A 17746-nucleotide genomic window follows, 5' to 3' on the forward strand; every position below is an offset into this window, starting at 1 on the left:
GCCGAAGGAATGAAAGGTTACCTAAAAGAATTGGAACAAGGAAATGATGGAATTTGGAAATTCCACAAAAGCAGAATTTGGGTACCTAAACAGGGAAATTTAAGATCAAAGATTTTAGAGGAAGCTCATAAATCTAGGTATACTATACACCCAGGAAACAATAAGATGTACCAAGATTTAAGAAAGAATTTCTGGTGGATAGGAATGAAAAAGGATATAGCCGAATACATATCTAAGTGTTTAACTTGTTCACAAGTTAAAGCCGAACACCAGAAACCTTCAGGACTACTACAACAGTTAGAAATGCCTGTATGGAAATGGGAACTCATAACAATGGACTTTGTTACTAAGTTACCCAAAACCAGAAAAGGTAATGATGCAATTTGGGTAATTGTGGACCGATTAACCAAATCCGCTCATTTTCTACCAATAAAGGAAACTGTCACACCCCCAAAATCCACCCGCGGATAACACCCGCTTCGGGGGCGTGACTGACCAGGATCCAGCCACCAATTATACTAAGCATTGGTTAATATTAAAGTAATACTTGCTAACCATAAAAATTAGCAAATATCAAGTTCAGAGTTAAAGGTTTTAAAGTTTAAACAGTAACAAGTAGCGGAAGCATAATTAAATAGTTTTAAACATTGTTCATAAGGTAAGCATAATAAATGCCCAACACACGGGCAGACGACCACTACACATCCCAAGCAGCTGCTCCAGTCACTGGCCACCTGCAAAGCATGCAGTAAGGGGTCAACAATAATGCTGAGTGAGTTCACTAGTTGTCCAGTTTTAATTACCAAAAACTTGTTTCACCAGTTAATTTATCCGTTTATACATGCCATGGGGAGCTACCCCAAAAGTTAGCGACTAAACTGTTTTTCCAATACCGAACACTAGGTAACCGAATGCGTTTCCGCAGGATGCCCCGATGTCAATGTTCTATCATCATTGACGGATTGCCTGAGTACATTAGTTCACGACCGATCCCATACCATGGCACGGTGTGAGGCTGGTAAGACCTAAATAGCGCTATCAACTAATAACCCGTTCGCCTGGCACCGGCGACTAATCGGTATTATGTAGTAGGGACTTGAGTGATAGAGTTGCGTTTAGTGCCGTTGATTGCATTCCGTATAAACAGTAATTAACTAAAAAGGTTTCCCAATACGAGGGAAGATAAAGTAAGTTTGTTTCCCAATGACAAGGGAAGGAAATGTAGACGGTATCCCCTTTACAAGGGGATAGGGTTGTTTCAGTCTCGTGTCCCAAACCACCGGGACGCATGCTTTTAAGTTGTGAACTCACCTTGGGTTGCTCGGTATGATACGTTACTTGGTTAAGTATGTTGGTCACCACGTCCTAGCATGGTTACCAAGTATGGGTCAAGTTGGGTACAAGTAAACACGTATAAGACACACTTAACGTAAATGCAGATAACTATAGTAGCAGGTATACATGCAGCCCAGTCAACAGAAAGTCCAACATACAAACAGTGGGGCTATTGGGCCTAAGCAGTTACACAAGCAATCCAGTTAACAGACAATCCAACAAGTACATTGGCCCAATAACAGCCCAGTCGAGACAAAGATGACTCGCAACCAAGGTTGCGACTCGCAACCGAGGTCTCGGTTCGTCATGCTTTGGTTGCGACTCGCAATCAGAGATTCCGACTCGCAACCGGCGTTTCCGACAAAGCAGCTGTGGTTACGACTCGCAATCGGATCGATGCGCGTTGATTGCGACTCGCAACCGGGAGGTCTCGACAAATCCTGGTGCGGTCTCGAGTAGCAACCAAAGGTTGCGACTCGCAACCGTGGTTTACGTGTGCATGAAGACCTTCTAGAACCTGTCATTTGTACGAACCAATGGAAATGCATTTTCATGAAACCAATATGTACCATTTCCACTAAACATGTTTGTTTGTCTGATCATTAGCCAAAACAGATCAAATATACACATTTCAAAAATATTTCAAAGGCATTCAAATTGTTCTTCATGTTCATCAAGCAATATTCAACTATATTCATCATTTGTAACCCAAACCATAAGATCAAGGAACAACTATTTAACATAATCTGTTTTACATAATCGGCTTTATTATTCTCGGTTCCTAGTCTAGCATACTTCATCATGAATCACAACAAGCATCTAGCATTATCCGAATATCACAACCATTTAACACCAAACCGGATATCATAACAACAAACATCATAAACATTCACAACAATATCATCAAGTAACCATCTTCCTTAGCATATTTATGAACATACAAGCCTAAGATTCATACTAAAACCTCTAATCACATCAACAAGCATAAGACCATAGCAATCACCAACAATCATGGACATAAAAACACTAACCGGTTACTCGGTGTTGAGAGAAAAGGGGTGTTCGGGTGGTCTCTTGGTCCGGCCAATCTTCCTTGTTGATAGCTCGCTTGATCCGAGAGGTATGAAGGAATGGGAGATGATTTTGGTTGCTAGAAACTTAGGGTTTTAGGGTTTAGTGAAGAAGATGAGAGGAGAGTGTGAGAAAAGAGTGTGTAAAATGGATAAGGGAGGTGGGGTTGGGTTTATATAATGTACCGAGTGGGCTTAGGGGAATTCCGGATTGGGTTCTCGGTTACAAGGCCCAACCGGCCCATTGCTACTGTTCACTCGAGACCACGGTCTCGAGTCGGGTTGAGGTTTCGGTTTATATATATATATAACACATATATATACATATATACACATAAGTAAATCGGCATATAACACATAATAACAAATAATTCATCGTTTTCATTTAATAAAATACGTACATGAAACGTTACATCAAGAAAGTTTCCCCGGGAAGGTCCGAAGTGTCACATTATTCCCACGTTTTAGGAACTTTCGTCCCGAAAGTTAAGGCAGCCACTGTCAAGCTAGTGTGAGTAAAAGCGTTTCAACGGGGTGTCACATCATCCCCCCGTTAGTTTGGAATTTCGTCCCGAAATTCGTTCGTAGCTTCAGTGCTGGGATTTTTGTTTGGGAACAACTGGGGATACTTGTGCTTCATCTGGTCTTCCCGCTCCCAGGTATACTCTGGGCCACGTCGCGAGTTCCAACGAACTCGTACAAGAGGTATCTGGCTACGTTTGAGGATTTTGATTTCTCGATCAGTGATCTCAATCGGTTCCTCAGTAAAGTGTAGCTGTTCGTCAATCGTCAGTTCCTTAAAAGGAATCACAAGTGTTTCATCCGACAAACACTTCTTCAGGTTGGATACGTGAAAAACGTTGTGTACCGCACTCAGTTCTTCAGGCAGCTTCAATCTATAAGCAACCTTACCGATCTTCTCGGTAACTTCGAATGGTCCGATATATCGCGGATTAAGCTTGCCCCGTTTCCCAAAGCGAACCACACCCTTCCAGGGTGAGACTTTAAGTAGAACCCGGTCACCGACCTGGAATTCCAATGGTTTCCTACGCTTATCAGCGTAGCTCTTCTGACGGTCACAAGCTGCCGCCATGCGTTGTCTAATCTGGGCAATCTTTTCCGTTGTATCTACCACCATCTCTGGGCCTGTGATTTGACTATCACCGATTTCTGCCCAGCAGAGAGGTGACCGGCATTTACGACCGTACAATGCCTCAAAAGGTGCTGCCTGAATACTAGTGTGGTAGCTGTTGTTGTAAGAGAACTCTACGAGCGGTAGATGCTTCTCCCAATTCTTGCCAAAATCGATCACACACGCTCTAAGCATGTCTTCTAGAGTCTGGATGGTACGTTCGGACTGTCCATCCGTTTGCGGGTGATAAGCAGTGCTCATATCCAAACGTGAGCCAAAGCATTTATGCATAGCTTGCCACAATTCCGAAGTAAATCGAGCGTCTCGGTCGGAAATAATCGAGGTTGGCACTCCGTGCCTCGAAACTACTTCCTTTAAGTAAATCTCCGCCAGGGTAGAAAACTTGTCTGTTTCCTTAATAGCCAGAAAGTGCGCGGACTTGGTTAGTCGATCCACTATTACCCAAATAGCATCATTTCCGCGTTGAGATCTAGGTAGCCCTGTAACAAAGTCCATGGAAATTTGCTCCCATTTCCATTTCGGGATTTCTGGTTGTTGGAGTAGACCTGCTGGCTTCTGGTATTCTGTCTTGACTCTCGCGCAAGTCAAACATTTGCTGACGTATGTTGCTATGTGGGCCTTCATACCAGGCCACCAATACGTAGTCTTCAAGTCATGGTACATCTTGTCCGAACCAGGATGTACTGAGTAGCGGGACTTGTGGGCTTCGTCCATCACGAGTTCACGTAAACCTCCAAAGAGAGGAACCCAAATGCGTCCTGTTACATAGTAAGCACCATCTTCTTTCTGTTCTAGTTGCTGTCTCGATCCTCGCAGAGACTCAGCCCTGATGTTTTCCTGCTTCAATGCTTCAACTTGGGCATTTCGAATCTGGGTAGGGAGGTTAGACTGGATGGTAAGTTGCAGTGCTCGCACGCGCCTTGGTACGGTGTCCTTTCGACTGAGGGCGTCTGCCACGACATTGGCCTTGCCCGGATGATACTTGATGGCGCATTCGTAGTCATTCAAGAGTTCGACCCATCGACGTTGTCTCATGTTCAATTCCTTTTGCCTAAAGATATGCTCGAGACTCCTGTGATCGGTGTAAATAGTGCACTTGGTACCGTACAGGTAATGTCTCCATATCTTAAGAGCAAAAACCACTGCTCCTAGTTCCAAGTCGTGCGTCGTGTAGTTCTTCTCATGCGTCTTGAGTTGTCGAGAGGCATAGGCGATAACTTTCTCGCGTTGCATTAACACGCAACCGAGTCCATGAATAGACGCATCGCAGTAAACCACAAAGTCGTCAGTGCCGTCAGGCAACGTGAGAATAGGAGCGCTACAGAGGTTATCCTTAAGCCTCTGAAAAGCAGATTCCTGCGCTGCATTCCACTTGTAGGCGACGCCTTTCTGAGTGAGTGTTGTGAGAGGTTGTGCAATCTTCGAGAATCCCTGAATGAATCTGCGGTAGTATCCCGCCAAACCCAAGAATTGGCGAACTTCAGTGGGAGTCTTAGGCGTAGGCCAGTTCTTTATCGATTCTATCTTAGCTGGGTCGACATGAATTCCGTCCTTATTAACTACATGACCGAGGAAATGGACTTCCCGAAGCCAGAAGTCACATTTAGAGAATTTGGCGTACAGTTGCTCGTTGCGAAGAAGTTCGAGGATAAGGCGTAGGTGCTGTTCATGCTCTTCTTGACTCTTCGAGTAAATCAAGATGTCATCGATAAACACAATCACAAATTTATCGAGGTAAGGTTTACATACGCGGTTCATAAGATCCATGAACACTGCAGGTGCGTTGGTCATTCCAAAAGGCATGACGAGGAACTCGTAATGACCATAACGAGTCCTGAATGCAGTCTTGGAGATGTCTTCATTACGAACTCTCAGCTGATGATAGCCTGATCGCAGGTCAATCTTTGAATAGTAGCTCGACCCTTGCAACTGATCGAATAGGTCGTCGATGCGCGGGAGAGGGTAACGATTCTTGATGGTAACCTTGTTCAGCTCACGATAGTCGATGCACATTCGGAATGTGCCATCCTTCTTCTTGACAAAGAGTACTGGTGCTCCCCAGGGTGATGAACTGGGACGGATAAATCCTTTATCCAATAGTTCTTGTAGTTGCGTAGAGAGTTCCTTCAGTTCTGCAGGAGCTAAACGGTACGGTGCACGAGCTATGGGTGCTGCTCCAGGAGCTAGCTCGATTTGGAATTCGACCTGACGGTGAGGAGGGAGTCCAGGTAATTCCTCAGGAAATACCTCGGGATAATCGCGTACTACAGGAAAATCTTCAATCCTCTTTTCCTTTTCGCGAGTATTGGTGACGAGTGCTAAGATAGCGGTGTGCCCTTTCTGCAAACACTTCTGGGCTTTTAGAAGCGAGATAATGCCTGTGACTTCTCCACCTTTGTTGCCTTTGACGATGAGGGGTTGGCCAGAACGGCGAGGTATACGAACTGCTTTCTCTTGACAGAGGATCTCAGCACGATGTTTGGACAACCAATCCATACCAATAACAACGTCGAAGCTTCCAAGTTTGACAGGGAAAAGATCGATACTAAACGTATGGCCAGACAATTCTAGGGTGCAGTCGTGGATCACATGCGTGGCCTCGATGTTCTTACCATTAGCTATCTCGACGACGTGCTTAGAACTTAATAATGCGGGTGAGTGCTTAAGTTTCTTACTAATGCGAAGGGATACATAACTGGCATCGGCACCGGAATCAAATAACACAGAAACATAACGATCATCAAGTAGGAACTTACCCGCCACGACGTTGGGATCGTTCCTTGCCTCTCCAGCTCCAATCACGAAAGCTCTGCCCCTTGCATTCCCAGCATTGTTGTTCTGCTCATTGTTCCCAGCTCCCTGATTGTTGTTGCGATTCTGATTCAGTTCAGGGCAATCCTTTCGCATGTGCCCTGTTGCCCCGCATTTAAAACATGCTCTGTTGTTTCCCTGCTGCTGTTGCTGTTGAGGTTGTTGCTGATTCTGCCTTGCTGGGAACTGACTTCTGCAATCCTTGGCTTCGTGCCCCATCTTGTGGCATCGCTGACACTGACCCTTGTTACATGCCCCATTGTGGTGCCTGTTACACTTGTTGCACTTAGGGTAGTTTCCCCGGTAGCCACCCTGTTGCTGAGTGCCTTTGCTGTTGTCAGTTTTCCTTTGCTGAGCTGGGGCTTGAGTAGGGTTAGCATCCTTACCCTGATTTCCATCCCACTTTCGTTTGCCATCACTGGAAGTTCCTTCCGCAGCACTGATCCTTTTGGGCAACCTGCCCTCTTCCACAGCCTGATCCGTGAGTTTGTGAGCAAGTCGAACGATCGGCTGAATGGTAGTGTGGTTGGCTGAAGTTACATGGCTTCGGATTTCTGGAGCCAGACCCTTGATGTACAGTTCGATCCTTCGATACATAGGTCGAGACATGTTTGGACAAAGAGCAGCATAGTCGTTGGACAGCTTGGTGTAGGTCTCAATCTCTGACCCAACCATCTTGAGTTCATAGTACTCATTTTCCAGCTTGTGGATGTCATCCCTGTGACAGTACTCTTCCTTGATCATATCCTTGAAATCTTCCCACGCAGTAGCGTTTGCAGTCTCCAAACCAAGCATTTGAATTTGCGCCTTCCACCAAGAAAGTGCGCTTCCCTCTAGAGTACCAGTAGCAAACTTCACCCAATTAGCAGTTGGGCATTCACAGACAGCAAAAACAGCTTCGACCTTCTCAATCCAGTGCAGAAGGCCTATGGCACCCTCCGTGCCATTGAAAGGAAGAGGCTTGCAATCCATAAAGGTCTTGAAGGTACAAACACGTGGTTGCACAGGTGCAGGCTGACCTGTCGTGAGGAGTGAAGCGAAATAGGTTTAGAGGCGAAAAGACGATGTGGCGGTAGGATCTAAACATCCTAAGACAACGAGTTTACCTATAGGGTGAGCTGCGAAAGCTGCAGCCACAGTGTTGAGCAGGCTAGTGAACTGAGCCGGGGTCATGTTGACGTTTCCTCGTCCGCGTCCACTCATTGTCTTCATAACCAGAAAACATAGTATGAGTGCGTGATAGCGAGAATAAGATAGAAGAGAGAAGACGCATCTATCTAATCAGGTAACTAGTACGTATAGTAAAGCAGAAAGCATAAGACAAGTAAGCAAGTAACTATGGGTCCGAGCTATGAGGTCAGATAAGTCGAGCCTTGTACTTGGAGTGTAGTGTCGTCACGAGTCACGGGTTATAGTCTGGTTTTTCTCAAAAAGATTTTTCCCCTTTTTAAAACCAAGTTCACTATAACCAATGGCTCTGATACCAATCTGTCACACCCCCAAAATCCACCCGCGGATAACACCCGCTTCGGGGGCGTGACTGACCAGGATCCAGCCACCAATTATACTAAGCATTGGTTAATATTAAAGTAATACTTGCTAACCATAAAAATTAGCAAATATCAAGTTCAGAGTTAAAGGTTTTAAAGTTTAAACAGTAACAAGTAGCGGAAGCATAATTAAATAGTTTTAAACATTGTTCATAAGGTAAGCATAATAAATGCCCAACACACGGGCAGACGACCACTACACATCCCAAGCAGCTGCTCCAGTCACTGGCCACCTGCAAAGCATGCAGTAAGGGGTCAACAATAATGCTGAGTGAGTTCACTAGTTGTCCAGTTTTAATTACCAAAAACTTGTTTCACCAGTTAATTTATCCGTTTATACATGCCATGGGGAGCTACCCCAAAAGTTAGCGACTAAACTGTTTTTCCAATACCGAACACTAGGTAACCGAATGCGTTTCCGCAGGATGCCCCGATGTCAATGTTCTATCATCATTGACGGATTGCCTGAGTACATTAGTTCACGACCGATCCCATACCATGGCACGGTGTGAGGCTGGTAAGACCTAAATAGCGCTATCAACTAATAACCCGTTCGCCTGGCACCGGCGACTAATCGGTATTATGTAGTAGGGACTTGAGTGATAGAGTTGCGTTTAGTGCCGTTGATTGCATTCCGTATAAACAGTAATTAACTAAAAAGGTTTCCCAATACGAGGGAAGATAAAGTAAGTTTGTTTCCCAATGACAAGGGAAGGAAATGTAGACGGTATCCCCTTTACAAGGGGATAGGGTTGTTTCAGTCTCGTGTCCCAAACCACCGGGACGCATGCTTTTAAGTTGTGAACTCACCTTGGGTTGCTCGGTATGATACGTTACTTGGTTAAGTATGTTGGTCACCACGTCCTAGCATGGTTACCAAGTATGGGTCAAGTTGGGTACAAGTAAACACGTATAAGACACACTTAACGTAAATGCAGATAACTATAGTAGCAGGTATACATGCAGCCCAGTCAACAGAAAGTCCAACATACAAACAGTGGGGCTATTGGGCCTAAGCAGTTACACAAGCAATCCAGTTAACAGACAATCCAACAAGTACATTGGCCCAATAACAGCCCAGTCGAGACAAAGATGACTCGCAACCAAGGTTGCGACTCGCAACCGAGGTCTCGGTTCGTCATGCTTTGGTTGCGACTCGCAATCAGAGATTCCGACTCGCAACCGGCGTTTCCGACAAAGCAGCTGTGGTTACGACTCGCAATCGGATCGATGCGCGTTGATTGCGACTCGCAACCGGGAGGTCTCGACAAATCCTGGTGCGGTCTCGAGTAGCAACCAAAGGTTGCGACTCGCAACCGTGGTTTACGTGTGCATGAAGACCTTCTAGAACCTGTCATTTGTACGAACCAATGGAAATGCATTTTCATGAAACCAATATGTACCATTTCCACTAAACATGTTTGTTTGTCTGATCATTAGCCAAAACAGATCAAATATACACATTTCAAAAATATTTCAAAGGCATTCAAATTGTTCTTCATGTTCATCAAGCAATATTCAACTATATTCATCATTTGTAACCCAAACCATAAGATCAAGGAACAACTATTTAACATAATCTGTTTTACATAATCGGCTTTATTATTCTCGGTTCCTAGTCTAGCATACTTCATCATGAATCACAACAAGCATCTAGCATTATCCGAATATCACAACCATTTAACACCAAACCGGATATCATAACAACAAACATCATAAACATTCACAACAATATCATCAAGTAACCATCTTCCTTAGCATATTTATGAACATACAAGCCTAAGATTCATACTAAAACCTCTAATCACATCAACAAGCATAAGACCATAGCAATCACCAACAATCATGGACATAAAAACACTAACCGGTTACTCGGTGTTGAGAGAAAAGGGGTGTTCGGGTGGTCTCTTGGTCCGGCCAATCTTCCTTGTTGATAGCTCGCTTGATCCGAGAGGTATGAAGGAATGGGAGATGATTTTGGTTGCTAGAAACTTAGGGTTTTAGGGTTTAGTGAAGAAGATGAGAGGAGAGTGTGAGAAAAGAGTGTGTAAAATGGATAAGGGAGGTGGGGTTGGGTTTATATAATGTACCGAGTGGGCTTAGGGGAATTCCGGATTGGGTTCTCGGTTACAAGGCCCAACCGGCCCATTGCTACTGTTCACTCGAGACCACGGTCTCGAGTCGGGTTGAGGTTTCGGTTTATATATATATATAACACATATATATACATATATACACATAAGTAAATCGGCATATAACACATAATAACAAATAATTCATCGTTTTCATTTAATAAAATACGTACATGAAACGTTACATCAAGAAAGTTTCCCCGGGAAGGTCCGAAGTGTCACAGAAACCTTTAGCATGGAAAGGTTAGCCAAGTTGTACGTAGATGAAATAGTATCCTTACATGGAGTTCCACTCTCCATTGTATCGGATAGAGATAGTCGTTTCACTTCCCGTTTCTGGACAAGCTTCCAAGAAGCAATGGGAACCCGACTCAATCTAAGCACTGCATATCATCCACAAACAGACGGACAAAGTGAAAGGACGATCCAAACTCTAGAAGACATGCTCCGAGCATGTGTAATTGACTTTGGTGGTAACTGGGATAACCATTTACCATTAATTGAATTCTCCTATAACAATAGTTATCACTCAAGCATCGAAGCCGCTCCATTCGAAGCACTGTATGGACGCAAGTGCAGAACTACCGTATGTTGGGCAGAAATAGGAGAAAGTCAATTATCAGGTCCAGAGATTGTACAAGAAACCACTGACAAGATAACTCAAATCAAGGAAAGATTGAAAACAACCAGAGATCGCTAGAAAAGCTATGCAGACAATCGCCGCAAGCCACTAGAATTCCAGATAGGAGACAAAGTACTATTAAAAGTATCTCCTTGGAAAGGAGTAGTACGATTCGGTAAGAAAGGAAACTTGAGTCCCAGATATGTTGGGCCATTCCCAGTGATCCAACGAATAGGACCAGTAGCTTATCGCTTACAACTACCAGAAGAACTAGCTGGAGTACATGATGTATTTCATGTATCCAATCTCCAAAAAATGTCTATCAGATGAATCCCTGGTAGTACCTCTTCAAGATGTAGAGGTAAATGAAAAGCTGAAATTCATAGAAAAACCTTTACAAATAGAAGATCGAAAAATCAAGTTTCTCAAGCACAAGCGACTAGTATTGGTGAAAGTCAAATGGAATTCAAAGAGGGGACCAGAATATACTTGGGAACTGGAGTCAGAAATAAAGCAGAAATACCCTGATCTATTTCAATGAATCTCGAGGACGAGATTTTTCTTAAGGTGGGGAGGATGTAATAACTCTCATCAAAATCCATAATTAGGATGATAATTAGTCAATAAGGAAACCCTAATTGAGACACCCAAGTAATTCTGCACTAACCCTAAAATTTTCAGAATAATCGGAATCAGGATCAGGGCCCCTAAAACTCAGGGGGGGCAAACCCTAGTTGATATTTATCTATTTTATCTGTTGTCACAATTGAATTTCGAAATTCAAGTGAGTCATGCAAGCTAGTCCCGAACCCAGCTAGTCTAGGTAATTAGACTGCACCCCTTACGGACCGTAAGGGGAAATGCCATACGGTCCGTAAGCCTGTCCAAAAATCACTATAAATAGCAGACATTGGCACTTGCCTTCTGTTGTTAATTCGACGCATAAATTCTATGTAGACGTCAAGTTATAAGCAGAAACAGTTCAAAAACACACTTAGTATCGAATTGCTGCCGCAAAACAGGGTAATCACTCGATCGCTATTACGATTCATTTTCCGACCGATCAATATATCCAATGAATGTTTAAGTGCCGCCCACACTAGGGTGATACTTTGTCGTTCGTCGTTAAATCGATGGATGTTTAAGTATCGCACTTTGTCGTTCGTTGTGAGAATTTGATCTCGTGAGTTATCGCAACTGCTGTATTGATCACTAACCCGGTTTTGTGTGCATTTTATTAGGTTAACCAGGCTAAATCATATTCTACTCGTGTTAAATCTGCAATGTGAGTCATTCTCTTTTTATCAAATGTTTTGCAATACTCCAAATTATTTCAGAATTATAATTACAGTGATTAAGTTTATGTAATCACCAAATTACAGCCAGTATGTGGGGTATTGTGCACATTACTACTGTTTTTATCACTTTAGTTGGGCGAACCTAAAATTTAGTGATACGTCATTCATTGGGGCAGCCAATGGTGATATGACCACTGTCACAGATCCGGTCGAGTGACAAATACTGTGGGTAGTTGGTTGATATCAGAAACATATGTAAAAGATCTTAATACTGTAAATTATAATAAATGTGTCGTTTTTAGTAAATAGAATGATTCACTCAGTATTTCCCCGCTGACAAAACCTTTTTCAAACATGTTTCAGGTGATCTACTGTAATTCAGGAAAAGTGCCGGAGAGCATTTCAGGCTTAAAGTAGTGGCTCACTATAAAATAAATATGAAGAAATATGTTTTGTAAAAATAAAGATTTTTCAGTAAAATCTTATTATTGTAAATTATCGGGGTTTTATCCCGAATTGTGAAATAAAATAATCGGGAAAAGTTTTTAGCTTTAAAACGATCCTGACAATAAACTTCCGCTGCTAAATAAAATCACATAATTAAATATCACGGGATTTCTGTCCCGTGGCTCCTGAAACGGGTAAAACCGGGTCGGGGGCCGTGACACAGCTCCAGTGATCAATGCACCGCCAGCGAAGCGTGCATATACAGGCCCTCACCCGCTCTGCCCGACATGCTCGTATCATCATCCAGTGGGTCTAGCCTGCCGTTTTTGCGCTCACTACAACCTTTACGGTCATTTCACTGCGAACTGTCACTATGGTCCCCGTCAAGCCCCAGTTCAAGCTACTGTCAATCAAGCTCTAAGGCCAACAAGCAGCTCAAGCACCTGCAGTCAATGCTCGAGTCTGCTTTGCATGTGGTGATCCTAACCACTTTGCAAATAGGTGCCCAAACAGGGTGGTTAAGCAAGAACCCCAGTAGCCCCAGCAGCAACAACAGCAGTCTCAGCAACAGCAGCAAGCAACCCACGCCCGAACCTTCAACATCAATGCCCTTCAGGCTCAGGCGGATAACAACGTGGTTAATGGTACGTTCCTTGTGAATGGTATTTATGCATCATGTTTGTTTGATACTGGAGCCGATAATTGCTTTGTGTCGTTTGAATTCGAGAAGCTCCTTAGTTGTAAGCGCTCTTATCTATCCTCGTCGTTCGAAGTCGAAGTCGCTACAGGAAAAACTGTCGCAGTTAACTCTGTTCTTCGTGATTGTACTCTCGAGCTCAACAATCCCATCTTTCCAATCGATCGTATTCTGATGCAACTCGGAAGTTTCGACATCATAGTAGGCATGGACTTTCTTCGCGAGAACCATGCTGAAGTTGTGTGCTTCGAAAAGATGATTCGATTCTCGCTCGCAAATGGTGATCTTCTATGTGTATACGGTGAAACAGCGTTGAAGGGTCTCAAGCTTATGTCGTGTATTCAAGCCAGCAAGTATCTCCGCATGGAATACCGAGCCTTCTTGGCCAACATTGTAGTAGCGGAGAAGGGAAAGAAAAAGAAAGTTGAAGTCAAAGATGTTCCAGTGGTCCGTGAGTTTCCTCAGGTGTTCCCTGACGATCTCCCCGGACTACCGCCAAGTCGTGATATCGACTTTCGTATTGACCTCATTCCTGGAGCTAACCCCGTTGCCAAAGCTCCTTCTCGACTCGCTCCGTCCGAAATGAGGGAACTCTCGAATCAACTCCAAAATCGCTGTGCCGCTTACCGCTCTTACTCAAAAGGACAAGCCTTTTGTGTGGGGAACCGCACAAGAAACTGCCTTTCAAACTCTCAAACATATGCTGTGCAACGCTCCGATTCTTATGCTGCCCGACGGGAGCAACGATTTCATTGTCTACTGTGATGCTTCCAACCTTGGTCTTGGTTGTGTCCTCATGCAGCGAGACAAGGTTATAGCTTACTGATGTGTGTAAAATGCAACATATAAATTACATCAAATGAGGCATAAAACTAACCCTTTTTAAGTACTAATGTTGGAAAAAGAGTGTTTTTGTCTTCCTTTTGTATTTTCAGGATTAAATGAGCTCAAATTCACAAAAGAAGCAAAAAGACATCTAAATCTAACATAAATACAAGAAAAGGAACATAAGTGGATTGCCCGACCCCTCAACAGCATCCTCCCAAGCAAAATAGAGAAGGCAGAAGACTGAACACGCCCCGTGCTCAGCCAGCACGGGGCCGTGCCCAAGAAGCAGCAGAAAAGACAAACCTATAGAAGCGTCTATTGCCCACCACGGGGCCGTGCCCAGTGAACACGGGGGCGTGGCGAAAGTACAGCAGGCGCATTAATTGTAATTGCGAATTACAATTAATGAAGAGAGAGAGTGTCAGACAGGCACGGGGCCGTGTCCAGCGGATTACACACTAGCACGCATCAAGTTTTTGGCGCCGTTGCCGGGGACACAAGGATTTTAAGAAAGTTAGGAATCAATGGCCTAATCATATTTTTCTTTTTCTTTTTTATTTTTTAGGATTTTCTTAGTTTTTCAGCTTCTGCAGAGCTCAGCACGGGCCGTGCCTGGTCGGACACGGGCCGTGCCCAGCGTTGTTACTGCCAGTTTTTAGTTTTCCAAGTTACAGAAGGCTGACCACGGGGCCGTGTCGGTGCAACACGGGACCGTGTCCAACTCTCCAGTAACTGGGATCTGGAAAACAATCACTGTAACTCCGACCACGGGCCGTGTTCACTGAGCACGGGGCCGTGGTGAACCTTCTGACCAGCATTCTTTTTTTGTTTTTATTGCAGGACTTGAAACCAGACGCCACCCCTACATAGTGTATGAGCTCCAGTTCTAATAAGGACATAAAAGAACCTCTAGAAGAACTCGAACGCTTTCTCAGAAAAAGACTAAAAGCTAGAAACCAAGAGAAGGTTTCGGGAAATCCACTTCCAATGCCGGATCAACGTACTCTCATGGATTATCTACGACCCACCGTGGGTAACCTCGGCGCCACTATCAATGCACCGAATGTTGAAGCCAATAACTTCGAACTTCGGCCGCATTTGATACAAATGCTCCAAAACTCCGCAACCTTCCATGGGCTTGCGGATAAGGATCCCCATCTACATATTACTAATTTCCTAGAAATATGTGATACCTTTCGGATCAATGGAGCATCAAATGACGCCATCCGCCTTCGAATGTTTGCTTTCTCACTAAAAGACCGAGCAAAAGCTTGGCTTAACGCCCTCCCAGCTGGATCGGTAAACACCTGGGATGAACTAGCCCAAAAATTTCTATATAAGTATTTCCCTCCTACTAAAACGGCTAAATTAATGACTGAAATTAATACGTTTTCACAAGAGGACGGGGAATCCTTATATGAAACTTGGGAAAGGTTCAAGGAGCTATTGCGAAAGTGTCCACATCACGGCTTTGCGATATGGCAACAAGTATCCACTTTCTATAATGGGTTGTTGCCACACACAAGGCAGACACTTGACTCTAGCTCCGGGGGACTTTTCGGTAGTTGCCGCCCGCATGAAATATATAACCAAATTGAGGAAATTGCTCAAACCAATTTCCAGTGGCACACTCCCCGAGGCAATAAATCTATTGCCCTGGGCGCCCATAAGGTTGATGAAAACACTTCTTTACAAGCCCAAATCGAGGCCCTTTCTTCAAAAATAAAAAAAATTGGAAATGACAAAAAGGGTCTCGGTTATGGCTTGTGAAGGGTGTGGTGGGCTACATGAAAATTGGAGTTGTATGAAAGAAACGGACGATCAACAAGAGTCGGTAAGCTACATTAACCATAGACCTAGGCTGCCGGGTCCTCCAACGGGCACTTACAACCAAGGATGGCGGAATCATCCTAACCTTGGTTGGAGAGAACCCGACAATAGTAGTAACCAACAAAACCAACGAACAAACTTCAACAACCAAGAAATGAGTCACAAAATTTCACTCAACAACAAGATGGATGAGAAAGGCTTGAAGATACTGTATCTCGCCTCATCTCCGACACTGAAAAGAAAAACTCGGAAAGATTTCTACAATTAGAATCAAATTTTAGAAATCAACAAGCTAGTATTCAAAACATAGAAAAACAATTAAGTCAAGTAGCCCAAAATTTTTCCGAGAGACCACCAGGCGCATTACCAAGCAATACCGAAACAAACCCAAAAGCGCAAGTTCATCTCATCACGTTACGTTACGAAACCGCCACCGCCGAGAGAGGAGACTATACCACCGCCTCTGCAAGAAAAAGACTCCCCTCCATCATCAGAGCCTACCAAAGCTCCTCGAATTCCGTACCCTGGTAGGTTAATTCGTCAAAAGACCAATGAGCAATTCGCAAAATTCGAAAGTCTACTAAAACAATTGCATGTCAACATTCCTTTTATTGATGTCCTAACCCAAATGCCTAAATATTCAAAGTTCATGAGGGACTTCCTCACTCATAAAAGGAAAATTGAAACGTTGCAATTAGTTAACTTAGGCGAAGAATGCTCCGCCCTCGTACTCAACAAACTCCCCCAAAAGAAAATCGATCCCGGAAGCTTCACAATTCCTTGCTCGATCGGGGACTCCCCCGTTCGTAATGCTCTAGCCGACCTTGGGGCTAGCATTAACCTCATGCCCTCGTCAATGTTCAAAAGACTCGACCTAGGAACAACGAGTCCTACAAAAATGAGCATACAACTTGCTGATCGGTCCGTCAAATTCCCACAAGGTGTCATCGAAAATGTCCTAGTAAAGGTAAACAAATTTGTCTACCCGGCCGACTTTGTTATACTTGATATGGAAGAAGACACCGAAGTCCCCCTCATACTAGGGAGACCATTTCTAGCCACCGCACAAGCAGTGGTAGACATGAATAACGGAACGCTCACCTTAAGGTACGGAGATGATGAAGTAACGTTCGGGGTTGGGAAGAGAATAGAGGACGATGATCCGGTCAACTACATGAAGGTTATTGATTCGAGTTTGGATGCTGCTCTCCGACGGTGCAACATGGGATGCAAAACATCCCACTCAGAAATTATATAACCTCACTTTGGGTCTAGCCAAGGACCCTTATAAACGTGGCGCACCACAGAGGCATTCCGCGGAACTATCCTTAGCTTAGTTTAATCTTTTAGTTTTAATTTGTAGAAATAAGACACACTCATGGTGGTAAAGGATGATAAAGGAAATGAGAAACATGGCCCCATGCACAAGAACAAGGCCACACGTCGACAATTTCTCCGTTACAGTAGGATCAACACGGGCCGTGCCCAGCCAACACGGCCCCGTGCTGAACCCCCTGCAGAAAAATGCCTAGTTCAGGTAACTGGACACGGGCCGTGTTCACCAGACACGCCCCCGTGTCCAGGCTTCTGTTTCTTTTTCTTAATTATCGTTACTGGCACCTGAACACGGGGCCGTGCCCGGTCCCCACGGGGCCGTGTCTAGACTGCCAGTAACATAAATTTTTGCTTTTAAACACCATGTTACACATTCAATCAACCTAAAAATTTATTTTTGGGACACATTAAGGACAATGTGTAATTTAAGTGTGGCGGGGATGCTAAAACCTTGAAATTTTGCAAGTCCTAATAACAAGCCTTACACAAAACTCTATTGGAACCGCTAATCACCCCAAATTTTTTCAAAAATTTTCATTTTTTTTACTTGTCTAAAGTTTAAGTTGGGAATTCTAAGATTAATAAGGTTATATTTTTACAAATTTACAACCGATAACGTCGTGATAAAAAGAACTAAC

The 17746-nt window shown here is 43.9% G+C and overlaps 1 non-coding gene across 1 annotated transcript; it reads right to left on the reverse strand.

The window, feature by feature from the left end:
• Positions 1-15308: 15308 nt before the first annotated feature.
• LOC118484391 lies at positions 15309-15415 on the reverse strand. Its single transcript, XR_004873502.1, has one exon. It is a non-coding gene; the product is annotated as a small nucleolar RNA R71 (small nucleolar RNA).
• Positions 15416-17746: the final 2331 nt, after the last annotated feature.

The sequence above is a fragment of the Helianthus annuus genome, chromosome 11 (assembly GCF_002127325.2).
Source record: "Helianthus annuus cultivar XRQ/B chromosome 11, HanXRQr2.0-SUNRISE, whole genome shotgun sequence".
NCBI classification, from domain to species: Eukaryota; Viridiplantae; Streptophyta; class Magnoliopsida; order Asterales; family Asteraceae; genus Helianthus; species Helianthus annuus.